This window comes from Columba livia, chromosome 2 (assembly GCF_036013475.1).
Source record: "Columba livia isolate bColLiv1 breed racing homer chromosome 2, bColLiv1.pat.W.v2, whole genome shotgun sequence".
NCBI classification, from domain to species: Eukaryota; Metazoa; Chordata; class Aves; order Columbiformes; family Columbidae; genus Columba; species Columba livia.
In genome coordinates this window covers 19,756,284-19,774,019 of record NC_088603.1, presented here as the reverse complement: position 1 = coordinate 19,774,019, position 17,736 = coordinate 19,756,284, and the positions used below count along the sequence as shown (strand labels likewise).

Sequence of the window (17,736 nt, the reverse complement as noted above, 5' to 3'; positions counted from 1 at the left end):
ATTAAACACAGAAAGTCGCTTTTGCACAAATGCTTCCATCAGGCATGTAATCTCATTACACTCATTAGAAAGTCAAATGTTAGTCGGACTTCAGCTTAATTATAAGTTATGGAAGTGTTGTACCGTTCCCTTCTGTGTATAGTCCCGTCCGTCTCAATTGGCTTTGGTGATGCGGTCCTCCACAATTAAAACACTACAATCATTGTTATGTGGCACCTTTTCTTTGGCGTGCCACTTTTTTTGTGATTCAATGCTTCAACACATCCTTTAGTATGGTGCAGATGAAGCGGAAGAGCCGGCCTTCGCATGTAAAACACCAGGGTCTCTATCTTGTCACTCTCCCGTCTTGACTTGGCAAGTCCCTTTAAACGCAACCTTCAAAGAGACTGACAGCTCCTTTTGACTGACTCATCATCCATTCACCCCAGCGCCGCGCTCTTGCGACAAAATCCCGTCGCACAGAGTAGGAGGAAAGCGCCTATGCAGGTCTCCCGGGCCAAAGGGACCCGGCGGGACCCGGAGGCTCCCGCAAGCTTGGCTCGCAGCTTTTGCGGCAGCTTTGGGGGGGTTTGCCGATGGGGAACACGACTGGGCGCGGTAAGGACCAGCGTGGGGCCGGCGTGATTGACAGTCACGCAGCCCCCGTTCCCAGCTGCTTTCCCCCGCTCGTCTCCTTGAGCGGGGGAATCGAGATGATCGCTGCCCCATCCAGCGCTGCCCCTCGGCGTGCCCTGGACAGCGGCTCCCCGCTTCCCCCCAGCTCCTGCCCTGCGCCAGGAGCCTCCGCCATCCGCCCTAAATCCCGCACCGGCCCCTGCGGGAGTCGCCCCTCCGCGGCCGCGATGCCCCGACGGCGCCCCCGGGGAACGGGGGAGGCCCGTCCGGGGCCCAGGACCGACCCGACCTGGCGGCCCGGCACCGCCACGGGGGCTGCAAAGTGGGGCAGGCGTGAAAAAAAGAGGGGGAAATTCCCAGAGCCGCTTGGAGGGCGGCGGGGGGGGGGAGGTGTTAGAGGCACTTGCGGGCGACTCGCTTCCCACAGTCTCACAGGAGGGAGGTGCGGGCTCTGGGTGTGCGGGCTGTTTCTGTCCTCCCAGGACTACCCGTCACTCGTGATGCTCTAGGTGAAAAGACAATTTAATTATCTGAAACACACAATCTCCCACTCAAATTATATGTTGAGGTTTTTTTTTAATAAGGACAACAAAAAAACCCCCACCCAAGCCCAAAATACTGGAGGCACCAGTCCGCTGGTCTGAAGAGCCAGCAAGGGGATGGGAAGGCGTGCGTGCCTCCTCAGCAGCGCTGTGCGCAGGCAGGGGCTGCCACGGGCACTGTGAACCTGTCCCGCCGCGGTTCCCAGGGCCTCTCATCTGCTGGCAGTCGGACGAGCGCCCTGCGAGGCGCGGGGCGTGAAGCCTCCCCAGCCCGGGATCTCATCCCTCTTTCATTCACGCATCTCTCGCTGGCACCGAGTACCAGCTGCGAGGTCGAGCAAACACCAGTTGAGTGTCCCCTGGTAAACCTCCCGCTTTCCAAAGCATCCCGCAGCCGGTGGGAATGGTCCTAAATAACTCCACAACAAACCGCGCTGCCGAGACCTGGAAGCGTGGGCGGGAGGCGATTCCCACGACGGGGCCGGGGTCTGGCCAACAGGTGCTCGGGTTTGGCGGAGGGCGCCGGGGGAGCCCGGGGAGGCAGAGCCTTCGCTGCCAGAAAGCAGCCTGCTTCGGCGCCTCCAGCTTTACATGGCGTGGAAGCCGCAAACAATCGCAATGATATCTTTATTGCTAGGTTCATGTCCTGGGCTATAACATATCAATCCCTGTCGTGGTTCTCTCGGATGCACCTGGTATTTCAAACTTGTTCTTTTTGTGCTTCTGGGTCCTGGACTGCAGCTGCCTAAAGCAAGCAAAGAGAGAGGCCCTTACAATGTGTCCAAGACGTGTTGGCATGGTTTGCTTGTCTTTAATGTACCATTAACTATTGTCTTTACACAATATGGGAACTGTAAAGCATGACATGTGTTATAATAAAACACATTTTCAACGATACACTTGGACTCGGTGCTGGGATGCAAGCAAACAAACAGGCCCAAATCTTGTTTTGTCTCCCTCGCTAAGCCTACTGGCAATTAAACTTAAGACCACTGCTTTCCCCTGATCAGCCAATTAAATTTTATGTCTCCTAATTTTTCACATAGAAAAAAAGTCTCGGTGCCGGCCCCTAAAGACATTGATTTTCTTGCTATCACCTGGCGCTCAGACCTTAGTTCCATTTATCAAGAAGGGAAACGTCAGGCGTTACATAAAGTGACTCTGTTACCATAAGGCTCTCACCATCCTGCCCTATTGTTTTCCCTTGTTAATAACTCATTACCAGGATTTAACAAATCAACCATTACATATGTTTTGTGTCTCCATATTTTGATCCGTACGATTAAGCAGATGTTACGATTGAAAATTGAAAAGTCCAAGGCTACTCTCGTCTGAAAGAAAGAGGGCAGCCTCAAACAACGAGCTAACAATGAGATTCAGAAGATCTTCAGAAAAACATTTACGACCAATAAACAGACTCCAACCTGCTCCATTTCAACCATTGTGCGCCTTGGGGGAATAATTAAGTTTAATAGGAAGAGGTCCGCGGGGTTTTCAATGCCAAGCCCACAGGTGCGGGGTGGCACGATGAATGATCCGCCTGATTTTTGCCAGGCTCAAGGGCCCTTCTTCTGGCCGGGCGAGCAGATACGAAATATTGTCATTTCTTTTAATTCACAGCGTTACTCTCGGGCCGAACAAAGGGGCGGGGGATGAATGGCTCCGGCTGCAGGCGAGGCGCGCCCGGCCGCCGCTGTCCTCTCCGGAGACCGCCCGGCGGGGACGAGCGCGCCGCCGCGCCTGGGGGCCGCCCCGGCGGGCACGGAGGAGTGTCCGCCCCCCCGCCGCCGATACCCGCCCCTCCCGCGCCGCCCCGCGCCCGCGCACGCCCCGGCCCCGCTCCTGCCCCGGGCCCCGCGCTGCCGCGCGCCCTGCCGCGGGGCCGAACCCCGCGCGGGCGCGCGTGCGCTCCGCCGCTCCCCGCCGCTCCCCGCGCGGCCGCCGCAGCCCGGAGGAGGCGGGAGGGGCGGCCCCGAGCCGGGGGCGACTCCCGGCCGCAGCCCCCGCCGAGGCTCCGCCGCCGTCGAGGTCCCGGCGAGCGACAGCGGGCGGTGGCGGCGGGGCTCTCCCGCTTGTCGGCCCGCGTTGCGCATGGAGGTCTCCAAGAGGGGGCCCGGCTGCGGGGCGCCCCCGGGAACGACGGCGGGGCCGTCGCTGAGAGGCGGCCGCGCCGAGGGCGGCCCCGGGGGGCTGGCTAGCGAGGGGCCGCCGGGCAGACCCGCCGGGTCCCGTCTGGCAGCAACCCCGCCAAGAAGAACGGAGCCACCCCCGGGCGGCCCCTGGGGCGGCGGCGCCGGCTGCAGAGAGAGCGTTCGGCTCTCCGGCCACGGGCGCGGCGCCCACCCGGACAGCGCGGAGCGGGCCCCCGGGTAGCACCGCGGTAGCGCCCGCCCCCCTGCTCGCTCCGGCCCCCGCGCCCCTTGCCTCCGCCCTCTGCCGCGACCCGTTGAGTCCCTCCGTTCTCCCCGTGCACCTGCTCTGCGCAACCTGTAATGCCCAGCGACTTGGAGAGGGCAGGGGTGGCTCGGCCCCGCCGCACGTTCTCCTCTCGGGGTGCCCCGCGGGGCAGCCCCGGGGCGATAAGAGGCTCCGGCCGCTCTGTCCGGCCTTGCCATGCATGGCTTGGACAGGCCACGGCCTCCCAGGTCCCCCCGATCATCGCCTCTCCAGGATTCCCGGTTGCAGCCGCGCGGCCCAAGCACGCGACCTCACCGGGCGGAGGCTGCCCGCTCCCCAGGGGAGGCAGCGCGGAGGGGTTGCACGGGGGGTGGCACGCGGCCGCCGCCGCCCCGCGTCCCGACGGAGCCACAAGCCTTCTGCCGCCGTGGGGCGCGGTGGCAAGAGCGGGCGGAGGGGAGTTCTCTGCCGCCAAGGAGCTCCTCTCCCGCTGGGCGGGCGGAGGTGGCTTCCTATCCCGGAAAACGTCTCCGCCGGGCGGCCCCACGGCTGCCCTGCCCCCGGAGTGCGCCGGGGACCGGAGACGGTTCAGACAGCCGCTCACCGCCTCAGCCTCCCGCGCTCCGGCCGCGGGAAAAATGATTTCCCGGGCGAGAGCTGCTGCCCGGCCCCGAGGCAGACGGTTCCTTCGCGGATGGCTGAGGGGACACCCTCGGGGCGGGACGAGCACCCCCGACGGCTCCAGCCCCCACACGGGCGAAGCCACGGGGAGCTGTCCCGCGTCGCAGAAGAGAGAAGTAGCCAGGGACGCGATGGGACGGGCGGGGACAGCCACTGTGGGTCCCGGCGGGGCTCGGACATGCCCGCTGGTGTATGGCCGCCGCCGGTGGCCTCGGCTCGGCGGAGTTCTGGGAAGAGGGGAAAGCACAGAGCCCTGCGGAAGTGTCAGCACCGGGCGCACACGCAGGATGGAAAAGCGGCCGCAGTCGCGCCCCGACGGCGTGGTTGGCGGGGCCGGGGATGCGGGGAGCCGTGCGGCACCCCTCGGCGGAGCGCAGCCTGCGACACTGACCTTCCCGCGGGGGGGACTGGGACGCGCCTTTCACGGAATTAGCCGCACAGGCGTCTTACTATGGCTTTTGTTCCCCGCCACCGCCCGAAGACACAGCGCCCTATCCGCGGCCAGCCCATCCCGTCCCATCCCGTCCCCGACGGCTCTCCCCATGCCCTGCCCCGACAATGCCGCGAAATGCATCACTGTCACTGGTCGCGGGTGACAGATGAGGCGAAGGCGCGGAACCCTCGCCAAGGTCAAGTTGAAGACGCCGGTGGCGGTGTCGCCGCCGGCGGTTGATTCTGAGCAAGGCCCGGCGCGGGGCCCTTGATGGGGACCGTCCCCGACGTTAGATTTTTAACTTCCCCCTTCCCCTTGTCCACTTGGGTTTTGCCAGGCTTTCTGCGGGGGCCTGCGGAGGCCGGGAAGCGAACCGAGGGGACGGGCCCTTCACGGTGTTGCGCGGGGTGGCGCGGAGTGCCGGAGCTGCGGGCCCTGTGGGGTGGGAGCGGGGCCGGGCCGGGCCGGGCCGGGGCGCGGAGCTTCGGCCGCAGACACACACGCGGTCGCCGGCTTGAAATAAACTGTGCGAAACACTCCGGGGTGGGTTTTACCCCGCGTTCAGCACAAGTTTTCCAAACTGAGTCTGGTTAAACAAACACTTCACCCTGCTCCCGCTCTCGCCCTCCCTCGCTCTGTGATGATTGATATTTTTTATTCAGCCAACTTTTATTTACCTTGCAAAAATGTTGGGGACAAATGTGATAAATTACAGATATGCAAATTTCTTTGAATGGCGTTGTAAGTGTGTCTCGCTGGAGCTGAATAAGTCCTTGCAAGTCGGTCTGCGCGCACTCAGGACCCCAGGGAGCTGATCAAAGCACCCTTTCTCTTTCATCCCCAGTATTCTCCTCCAAACTATTTCGATACAATATGTTTCCATGATGCACTTAATGTGCTAGGGACACAGAACTCATTACAACCTAGCTAGTTCTGCCGACCCCTTTGTTCAGAGGCATAAAGTTAAAAAAAAAGGAGGGGCGGAGGGGGGAAGCTCTGCTAGTTGCCAGCTTTCTGAAGTGTTAAAGCATGCGTCATTTTTCACCAGGTCTCGTCTTGATATCCTCAAAAGACAAACTATGAAACCGGCCTCAGCCCTTTCTGGCATTAATTACGCTGCTGTCCAGCCGATCTGTTTTTCCTATTATATGCATTTCTCAGCAGGGTTTTTTTTTTTTTTTCAAGACTAATGCAGCTGCAAGTCGAAGTATGAATGCGTTTTATCGGTATAGAAAAAAATGAGTGGAAAGGCTGAAAAAGATGTCAAAGTCTATGCTGATGTTTTTCTTGCTTGCCCCGTGTTTGAGGCAGTGGCTTTGGAAAAAAATTTTGGATCGCTCAGTGACGTTAATTGTTTTTGCCCCAAATTATCAACTTCTTGGAAGAGAAAAATCTCAGCCGGAGGCTGATGAAAGCAGGTTACATGTTTATCGAATGCTGATGGGCCCAACAAATCTTTTCTTGCCGGGGAAACACTTCCAAGTCTTTGAGGAAATAGCTGGAAATTAGCAGCCCCGCGTTCAGGGTGATCCATTTCAAACCCACTGCGAGGTGGCGGCTGTTTAGGGAAATGACTCCAGCGGGATGACAGTAAGAAATAAACTCTATTTCAGCGGATAGCGCGTTTGTTTACGGGGTTGATTGGTTGACGGAAATGGCTGGCAGCCAGTTCTGGGAAAGATTCCAGACCTGACTCCGATTAACCCTCTCTGGTGAAACTCTGCTGGAAACCAACTCACCAGCAATTGCCATTAATCTACTTACTAATTAAGCCAATTCATTTCTAAAGGAGAAAAATTCCTTTCTTTGGCCAAACTGATGGGAGGAAATTTGAAAGAAGCGCCAAACTGTGTAACTGTAATTCAGCCAAGGACTGCTAAAACAAGGTGTTGATATATAGCTGGAGATTTAAAACAAGTTTCTAGGGCAACAATCCTTTGGAGACGGTGGTATATAGTGCATAGTAGATGAAGCTCGAATAATGGTGGACTGCAGTGTGCAATTGTACGGACATTGGTTGGAACCAGGACCGCTTTTCCCAATTAAGCCGCTCAAGGCTTTTACTCCTAATAATTTATCTGCCCCGTTTAAACGTTTCAGCCTTGGGCAACAGCTACGAAGAGCATCTCTGCCGGGACTCAGTAAACACAGACGTGGAAATAGGGTCAAACTTTTGCTCGGCGACACCTCAACTCTTCTGGATCCGGATCAGCCCAAGTAGGGACACACGGATATAAGGACACACGCTGCCCTTGCAGCCCCATGTGCCTGCGAGGACCTGCCCGGGGTCCGTGTGGCAGTGGAACGCCATGGAGGTCCCACTCCTGAGGCTCAGTGACGCGGGGGTATATTTTATTGAGCTTTCGTCTTTAACCAAGCAACACTGGGCACCTAAAGACAAGGTCTAGGTCTTGGAGGCGAGTCCCAGGGAGACCTGGCCCTGGGCCAAGGCCGTGGTGAGCTGGACCAGAGGGCAGGATGATGTTTTCAGAGGAAGCTTCCACCTCCTGCGCTGCTGGCAGCAGGACACCTGCCCGGCGAAGGGGCGAGATGATGGGGGGTATTTCGCCATCCATCCCAGCACCTGAAGGAAGAGGAGCAGCCCCCGGCCCCACCGCTAGCATTCCTAGAGGTCCCCGCCCTCGGGACTTGGCCCAAGCCCAGCCATGGGTTCCCACCGTCCCGAGCAGACCTGCGGAAGCTTCAGCCCCCGCTTTTGCCTCTCACCTGTCCCCCATACCCGTGCGTCCCCGCTCTTCCTCTCCACAGACCCTTTGTCTGTCCCACACGGCGCCCAGAGTAGCCCCGGTGGGGCCGGACCCAGCAGTCCCCACCCCACCCCGGCCCAACAACTGACAGCGATGACCGGCAGCGCTGACACCTCCAAACCGATGCCGAGAGATGCGGGGACGACGGTGGGCACGGAGGCGGAGAAGGGACAGAGAGGGACCGGCCGGCACTCAGCCCGGGTACCCTCTCCCCCGGCCACCGCGCTGGCCGCTCGGGGGGGATGAAAGGACAACCCGGCCAGCCCCCCGGGGTAAACGGTGTGCGAGACTCAACAAGTTCCAGGGCTGATAGTTTGAAATAAGTGTAACCGTTCCCTCATGTTTCGTGGTGTGTTGTACTTGTATTTTTTGTATGCGTGTGGTGGGTTTTTTTCTATGGGTTGTGTTGGTGTTTTGGTTGTGGTTTTTTTGTTCCTTTTTTTTTTTATTATTTTTTTTCCCCCTCCTTTTAAGGTGCACGGCGGCGAAGACAATTGCAAGAGTAACAAATTAAGCGTTCAGTGAATCTGTCCCGGACAAGGCGGCAGTGGTCAAAGCGCTCGACGGGAGGTAGGAGGATGCTGAGCCCCGGACTCGAGCAAACCTTCCTCCCGGAAAGCAGCAGCCTCGTGTCATTTCACTAAAACGGCAAGATCTCGTGAAAATCACGGTACCACCAAGCGATGACAGCAGAAATATGAACACAACCTGGGAAGCGTTTCCTCTAGCAGCTGATCGTGAAACTTCGCAGGCAGCTATAGGTAGGGCGGTATGCGTTCATATCTCAAGCAAACACCCAACCTCTTGGTTTAAGTCCCTCTCTGAGATAATAAAAAACAGGATGCGATATCCTAAAAAAAGACTAATGACATTTCACAGGTAATGCAATTTAGAAAGAAACACTTCCATGTTTTCTTTTCCAACAATGTGCATTTTTGTAAACTGCTATAAATTGCAATTCAAAAGCCCTGATCTCGCCATCCCCAATCATTTTTTATACTGATCAAATGAATGCAGATACTCCCATTTGGGAGGGGCGACATGACATTTCACTTGGCAGTTCTAAACAGGTCACGGACCTTTCACAGACCCTAAGGCAGTGGGAGGGAGCTCTTTACGAAACCGTGTAACCAAATCAAACCAATGGTTACCCCTTTTCAATACCATTGGAATGGTTTGCACAATGCTATTCACATAGCAGCAGAGAAACTGAAAGGATGGTCATCCAATGGAAATTTCTTTTCTTTTGTTTAAACTTGCAGAGCTCAAAAAAATACTAGAAAACAATTACTTTTTGTATGACAAAAAGATAAACACTTCAACGTACAGCCGTAGGTGTATACTACGGCCCTTGGCGTGCCTAGATGTTTATACACATATAGGCACACACATCTGTGTGTGGGGATGTACATTTATTGGAGATGTTGCTTTGTTTGAAACCATAGGCACAAAGACACAACATGGCTGCCCGGGAGATGACCTATTGCTTTCAAGTTGCTTGAACACATCAGAATTTCTATTGTTGAGGTTGATTAATTGAAACTGATAAGTTACCATGAATAAAGATTGTTTTTCTGTTTAATGTGGTGGGCCTGATTTGGTAAATGCTTCATTCATGTAGCCTTGCAGTGCAGCATATGGGCAAGATTCATTCAGTATCGCAAACATATACAATTTATTATGCTTGTATGGTCACAACCAAAAGGCCTTTCTATTTTAATGACAAAGTTTGAATGAAAAATTCCATTTAAAGAGTCACTAACATTAAATGCGGGTTTGTAATTTATTCGTCTTGCCGGCTGCCGGGGAATCGAGGGCCTTGGAAAAGCGAAGCGGCGGGCAGGAGCGGGGCCGAGCAGCCGCTCTTCTCAGGCCGTGGCCGCTCCGCGCACGGCGAGGACGCTCCACTCCTCCGTCCCCGCGTGTCACACGCCGCTGATAAAGTCGTCTCCGGCGTGCGACACCGCCGGCACAGCTTCCGCCTCCCCGCTCTGCGCTGGACGGGGCGGACGGGAGTGATGGCAAACACCCGCCCCGGGGTCCAGAGACTGCTCTCTGGGTAAAACCACCCACGGGCCCACAAAAGCCTCTGCCTGAGGCACGACGTGTCGTGTGCATTCCCCGCCTTCGGTGAGTGGCAGCCCCAGGGCCCCGGTGCCTGCCCGCCGCCTCCGCGATGGCTGCGCCAAGCCTGGGCTCCGGCCGCCAGACCCACGGTGCGGCACGCGTGGGCTGCCGGGGGGCTCACCGGGGCCCTCCCGCAGCCACACGGAGCGCAGCCTAGCCCCGGGCGATGGCGGAGGGCGCGGCGGGGGGCCCGGCGGGCTGGCCGCGGGCGCCGTGTGTCTCCCGCCAGCTCCACGGACACCGGGGGACCGGTCCACTCCTGCCCTGGGTGCCGCCACGGGAGTGGTGGCACGTACAGGGTGTGGGAGAAGCAAAAGGGTTCATCTTCCGTCTATAGGCTCACATGAGGGCTTGTGCCGATATTCGGCAGTGGTGCCAAGCACCGCTGTGGCCAAGGGGATTTTTGCCTCAACACTTTAAACACTAATCCTTCTCCCTCCCCACCGTTTGTTGAGTAATAACTATTTTAAAAGTTCTCAACACAGAAGACTCTCAAACTTGACCTCACTTCTGCTTAAGAAGCCCATGCCGCTTTTGCATCCTCTAGTCTGGAGTAAAGTGACTTAAAACAACAACAAAGCCTTTACCCAACGTGGAAAAAAAACCAAACTTGAAATGAAGATGTGATGAAAACCTGTCAGGAACTACTGTGTGGGGCAAACCAGCACACTTCAGGCTGCGTGTAGGGGGTTTCTGCCCATTTGAGGGGATTTGTAAGACAAAATTCAACAAAATCAGCATCTTTGACATGAAAGTACAGCTTATGCACCATCACAAATAAGTAATTGAGTATGGGGTAGAAATTTAGAAAAAATCCCTTGAAAGACCCCTTTCAAGCATTTTTTTTAAAAAATATGACCTCTTAACCTCTTTTTCCTCGATTGACAGGGTAATTTGAAACAGAAACAATGTAATCTACCAAAATAAGTTGTGTTACTTCTGTAAACCAGATATTTATGTTTGAGCTTTCTCCTACTGACAAGCTGTAAAGGCTTACTGTTATTCCAAGGGTTTATCTCTGAGATTCTTGTCTTTTCTGCTCATTAAGAGTCTATCTACAGATTACAAAGTCAATAGATGCAAACACCGGACTGTGAGAAAACTCTCCCTGAGTACATAAAAATCAACAGCAGTGGATGCTATACAATGGAAAGCATAGATGTGTTAGGTGTTCAGTTTTATCATCTTCAAACAAAGAAGAGAGTAAATATTGTGGCAAAACCTCACCTTCCAGTGTTGCACACTTCCTTTTGCCATTCCTAAAGGTGGAACCCTTATGCATCATCATTTCTGAATGGCAGATTCAAGTGAAACAGAGTTTACAAGTGTTGGAGTTTTCTGCCTATAAGTACAGTGCTAATTATCAGTCCACCTACCAGAACCTGGTTGGGATGACTTCACAGCTTTACTTTTATGATTTATCCTGTAAAGGGATGACTGAACCCAGTGGAGCTCTTTCACTTTGTTAAAAGTCTGTGGGGGATCCTGGGGCCTGGACATGTTCCTTCAGTTGTTGAGAGGTGCCTCTAGGTGCGGATTTTCAGTATTTCCTGACCTAATGCATCCAAGTTATTATATGCGTATTTTTTTAATGCTGTGATTTATACATTTCCGATATTCCTCTTTGCTCCCAAGTGGGACTGAAGTTAAAAAAACAACCAACCAACCAACCAAACCAAACCAAACCGAACCAAAACAAATAAAACCTAGAGAAAACTCTCAGCTTTGACCCAATCCACATGACAGACCACTTAGGTATGAGCAAGCTGAAGTGCTCAGCTGGATGAATGTTGCCAAGTTTTTGCCAAGCAAATCGAATATCCATTTCAATAATACTCTTTTAAATATCTGCAAGAAGTAATTTGGACCACCTTTAAAAACTGAAAGACAAAAAAATCGCAAATGTTTCTTTGGATACCAGCAGGTCTGTGGTGAGGAACTACGCCAGAGGAACCTGGTGCCTTCACCGGCACTGCTGCTGTCTGTGAAAGGCCCAGTTGTCAACGGCCATGGGGACTGTGGGGACTGGACACTCACTCATCTGCCTCACAGAGCCAGGCACAGCCAAGCACCAAGGTGCAGACTTGGGAAGAGCATTTAGGCAACGCTGTCACATAGAATAGAATTACAGAATCGTAGAATAGTTTGAGTTGGAAGGGACCTTCAAAGGTCATCCAGTCCAACTGCCTTGCAATGCCTACTAGTTATGTCTATCTGGCGCTTTTAAAGGGAAAATATAGTTAAGATCTTGGAGTCACCCCGCTCTGAGGAGCCCCCGGGCATCCCTTGCAGAAGGTCCCCCTGCCCCCGCCAGAACGACACTGCTCCGGGCCCGCGGCCTGGCCGTCTATTTGAGACCGAAACGGCGTCTGTCAGGGGCGGACAGCGGTCCCCGGGGGGAAGGACGGGAGCACCAGGCCGTGGGTCCCCGGGCTCAGCCCAAACCCACCCCGGGGCCTGCGGCCGCGGGCGCGGAGCGTGTCCTGGTGCTGAACGGCGGACTCGGGGGAGCGGCCACCGGCAGCTGTCTGGAGCAGGGACAGGACACGGGGCTGAACGTGGGTTGAAGTTCACAGGTGTCTCGTTCCCTCCCGAGAGTCTGTGCTCATCGACGTGTTATTAATAGGAGCAATCGTTTCCAGAGAAAATGCCCAGAGCACTCTAAACCAATCCATGCTCTCAGTGACTCACATTTTGTGTTTACATCGACTTATCGTTTCCATATCGTCCAGTACACATGCTAAAAAAGCAATCCCGTTGCAGACTGAAGTGCAATCAACGTTTCCCGCCCCCCCCCCTCACCCCGTCCCCCAATAGCAGGGTAGACCTAGCGTCTTCCCTAGTGCACCAGTTCAATTTGGAAGGGAGGGAGGTAACTTCAGGACAGTCTGTGTACCTGTCTATGCCTGATGTTTTACAGCTGGCATCTTATTTAATTCTCCTGAATTTAACTCTCCCTGACAATACAGTGTTTTATTGTAATTCACTGTCCATTAAGGTGGATGGTGCTTTAAATTTTTTTTATTATTATTATTTATTCACAGAACAATTTATGCATTAAAGCATTGTGCAATTTTCTTTTTTTAAGAACAATTTTCCAGTCTGAAAAAGTTCCAAATAATGCATCCACCTAAGATCTACTGCAATTAATTCTACCTCAGCATAAGCAGTTAACTGGATTTCTCCACAGGTATGTGAATGCAGCCAGGAGATGATTTAACTGGTGCTTTGATGGGGAGCACTGAAACTTCTAATTTTCATACTGTTTGCCAGTGTCATCAAAATGATACATTTCACCATTTTAGAAAAGAAATTCACATTAATTTCAGTAAATGAAAATGTATGAACTGATGTAAAAATCTTTCCATAAATTGACAGCTTGCAAGAAAATGAATCAAGGATATTTTAAATAAGAATAATATACCTAAAGCATTTATTCATGTTTGCACCAGCTACGAGAGCTCCAGTCTCTTGAAAAGAAATCCTAGCTTGTTATTCTTGACATAAACCTCATAATTAAAAAATCAATTGCATTTGTAACGTATGGACATTTATTTCTTGAACTGGGGTAGAAGTGTCCCAAGTATATTCCCTTGGAAAGCTCAAACATAGTATTTTCAGTTTGGAACATAACAGAGTTTTTCTCCCTGAACATCTGATGAGAAGCAAATCAAGCAAACTTTTCTATTAATGGAAGAGTAAATCCTTTCCCAGTTTTGGACAGACTATCTACTGTGTTTAGTAGTTAAAAATCTTATTTTAATAACCTCTGTTTTTCTAACTAGTACTTATTTATTGCTCCTGTTCATTAAGATAGTTTATCTGTTACTATAGATATACAAACCCAAGAGCTCAAGACTGGGGAGGCAGGGAAGCCCCTTCCTCATCCCTGACTCACACTGATCATAAGCTCTGGGAAAGAACAGTCTGCTTGTGTGGTGGGGTTTTTTGTTTGCTTGTTTGTTTTAAGTCTTCAGAGGACTGAGGAGGTGAGGTAGGAGGGTGGGTTGGACCATGAGGATCTGCATATGCACATGAAATAAATCAATCTGAAGACAAACAGTTACTGATAACTTTCTTCTTTTGGTGTGTGCTTATACATATGCATTCATACAGTTTGTGACTCCAAGCAGTGCACCTCTTTAAACTCCACATATCAAGAGAAATCTCCTGCAGTCAGTATTGAATAAGGACTCTGGGATTGTCATCCCGTATGGAGCATCATGTATTAATACTTCAGCAATAACATACGTGGAAATTGGACATTCTGCAAAGAAGCCACTTACACCACTTTAATTCTATCCGTGCATACTATCACACTACCACAGCTGATTATGTTAAATCTTCACAGAAAGCCGGTGGCAATAATTACATGAAAGAGGAAAGGTAAAGCATTTTGCAAGTGTATCTTGCAATTAAAGATAGGAAGGTCAATACTGAAAATTTGGAAGAGGTGAGACTAGTTTGTTTGTTTGTTTGTTTTTGTTTGTTTGTTTTTCTTTTTCTTCTTTGAATATTGCTCATTTAATTAGTACTTTTCATGTCTTATTAATTCCACCAGCAGCAGTATCTATGACAAGAGAGCGTGTAGAGGTGCAAACAGAAAATCCTTATGGCCAAATAGACTGGACACCTTCCAATAATTCACTCAGACATGGAAGCACAGGTGAGGTAAGTTACTACAGAATATTACACAGAGTCTATCACTTGTCAAGAAGAGACTTCACAGGGCAAAAGAGTAATTAAAAGTATCAAGGATTCCTTCAGAATATCCCATATCCTCTTTGAGGGGAACCTGTAGGGCAACATCACCCAGCAGAACAGGTCTGTAAGTGGAATGACATATAGCACTGCTAATTAGAACAATTATTTCTGTATAGCTTCAGTTATGCATGCAGACATTACCTCTGCAATCTAATCAATTATTCATGAGAAAGATATCATGCTCTGTGCAGAAGACAAAACATCACTATATGTTGGAGAAATCTTCTGTTGAGGCACAGTTTTCAACATACTCCTTTGCATAATTGAACTGATGAATTTATTCTAACTATTTTAAAATAATTTTAAAGGATCAGGGTTAGGATTGCTTTAAAGGAAATTAATCAAGAACTTTGTTTCTAATAATCTTCTCTCTTCTAGGGAATATTTTCCTTTCAGTAACATTGATGCTGCAGTGAATATTCTTGTTCAACTAACCAATGCCTTTTTGTTTGTTTGGTTGGGTTTTATTTTTTTCATTTCAAAAGTGCTGAAAGCCAAACACAGGACAACATCAAAGAAAATTGGTCCCTGGCATATAGAAACTCAAAGTTTCTCAGACCTTAGAAGCATTTTCTAGAGAAGAAATTCAGGTTACAGGAACATTTCCCACTACCACTTAGTGAAAAATAGTTTTTGCTGCTTTGAATGATAAGATCAGAGTAAGGCATACTAAAATCTCATGTTCTAGACTGCCATATGCCAAAGGCGGGTCCTGTGAACAGTGGGATCAATCCATGCTCCACCCCAGCTGGTCACCTTGTCTACTCCAACAAGTTCCAAAACTAACCTGAACTCTTAACTTTGAACCTGGGTACATATGAGGTCTAAAATAGCTTAGAGCAGGCATTTACCAAGTATCTATGAATGCTATAAATATTTTTATGTAATATTATATAAACATTGAGCATCATCAGAACAAGATGAGCAGACAGAATGGTCTTGTTAAGGGAACAGTTGTTGAAGTATTTCAGAAATAGGAATATTCTCAATTATGTTGTTTTCCTTAGTCTTCCACTTTGTCCCACTGAAGCTGGCAACATTTCTTTCAAACCACCAGCAAATCCGACAACCTTGTTGCTGAAGGTGTGGTTTCTTTCTACTTTAACAGTCACAATTTAGCTGATCACCTTTCAGTATCTCAAAAAAAAAAATCTACATTTTTTTCTTCATTCAGCCAATATTCAGTAAGAGTGATAGGTTTGAAGAATCAAAATAAGTCCATGTTACTATTCTGCAAGCTGAAATGTGCTTCTGGCTTGTTAAAAGAGAACAGAGAAGATTTTCCATGAGTTCTTGACCAGGTTGAAATGCAAATGCATTTGTGCTTTGTTATGCTTTGTCTGAAGCTCCATAGCTTCCCTCTTCCCCTGAGACTTCGATAAGCTAAAGACCATGAAGACTGCTAAATAACATTTGGCACCTAGATATGAGATGGAGTTGTAGTTTGCACTTGGAAAACCAAAGCATCACAGGCTTGATTATGCCTGTTTTTCCTATGTTCATCATCTGTGAAAAACTCAGGTGGAAATTACTGCAGCAATGGTGTCAGAAAGAAGGTGACAGTCAGTCAAGAAAGTCTCCAGATTGGTCTCAAAAGACTAGCAGGGTGCTGTACACATTAGAGGCTGAAGAAAGTAGAGAAAGAAGACAGTTCAGAAGTCCTTCCATTTAGATTAAATGTTTTTGTTTGTTTTTGTTTTTAGAAAAAAATAATACAACATTTGGCTTGAATTCCCAGAAACATTGGCATTTACCAAGAAACTTAAAATCTAGAAGTAAAGAACTCTTTTCTCAGCTCCCAAAAGTCTCCTTTGCTTGAATTCTGGGTCAGATAAAATAGTCACCGATAGCATGAATACCACCAAATGTAACACATCCGAGTCCTTTTGAATGTAATCACCTCTGTTGTCTTCAAGTTAATTTTTTTGGCCTTCTATATGGGGTAAAGTTTTACAGACACTGACACTGAAACCATGCTCCAAATTTATACAGAGCGAATGTAGCAGTTTGTTCATGGCCTCAGTGAACAGCTGACTAGAAGAAGGAAACAGAAGATGGTTAATCAGAAAGGTAAAGTACTGTGATGTACAACACAATATCTCCTTGTGGTTGCCCTAGTTGATATTATTTATCAATTCCAGCTAGTTAATGCTAGCTGAAAAACATCACAGACAACTAAACGTTTCCAGGATTGAGACTGTTCCAGGGACTGAGCCTGTCAGAACAACCCCCACACCCATGCTATCTCTAACTCATTCCAAAATAAAAGTAGCTTTTATAGACAGAGTCAGAAAAAGGACTGGAGGACAGCTATAGAAACAGAAAACAAGGAGCAGAACAATGCCCAAGGTAAAAGCTTGCATTGGTTAAAGTATAGAACAAAACCAAAGATAAATGTTTAAGTGATACTCATGCACTCCGAGATACAAATATAGAATTCCCTACATGCGTGTGAGAAATACATGCATGAAGAATTATTTACACCAAAACATTTAAGAGTGCATAGCTGGTTTTAGCCATAAGAATAGATATGGGACTAAAAGCATGTTATCCATAGGCTTGATGCTAAGCAGATGTTTTTAAAACATCTCACTGGAGAAGGAATCATAAGGCTTGGGTAAAGAAACTGTGACATTGTATATCAGAAGAAAAAGCCTGCTAATCAGCATTCTAGGAGACATAATGAACAGTGTTGTGCTTAATGGTTATCACACTTTCATTTTTTTTTTTTTTTTTTAATAGCAGAGATATTGAGAAGAGAGATTGGTATTGCAGCATTGATGCATTATTGTAGAAGTATGGATTTGATGCCCGCCACATAGCAAACAAAACTAGGGGTTAAAAAAAGTTCTCATAATGTTTTTCAAACACATGGTTTCACAGTGATATTATTAGAATTCAATATTAAAATGGAATTAAGTTAATCTGTGATTTCTCATAGAAAGAGATGATAATCCATCAAACCTCTATAAAATCTTACAAGAAAGAGAGACCTGGAGAAATATGATCATGTCCAACTATATGCTAAGTAGTTAGAAAGAAATACTTAAATTACAGAGTGTGTTACTATGCATCACAAATTTCAGATCCACCATCTTCAAACACCGTTTGATTTTTGATTTGGAAGTCTAAGAAATTAAGCTTTGTTTTCTTTCTGCTTTTCTGTAGACTGGCAATATATTGTGTGCTGGAGGATAAATATTTTCTTATTAAAGATGATTAGAAGCTATTGGCTGCCTAAACAATCAGAAATAACTAGAAACCAAAATTACGGTTAAGTTCATCTGAAATCCAGGAAAAAGAAATAAAATTAAAACTGTTATTAAAACAGAGAGAAGCTAATCCTCTATAAAACACAGAATGAGACTTATCTAAAAAATTATTGAGCTTAGATTAGGAATGAATCTTG

General features: G+C 49.4%; 1 protein-coding gene across 1 annotated transcript in view; it reads right to left on the bottom strand.

The window, feature by feature from the left end:
• Nucleotides 1-9,087: 9,087 nt before the first annotated feature.
• Nucleotides 9,088-17,736, bottom strand: part of LOC135578422 (uncharacterized) — a 53,477-nt gene continuing 44,828 nt past the window's right edge. The window contains exon 7 of the transcript XR_010469980.1: nt 9,088-15,952. The gene's annotated coding sequence lies outside the window, so the exon portion shown is untranslated. The remainder of the gene's footprint in view (nt 15,953-17,736) is intronic.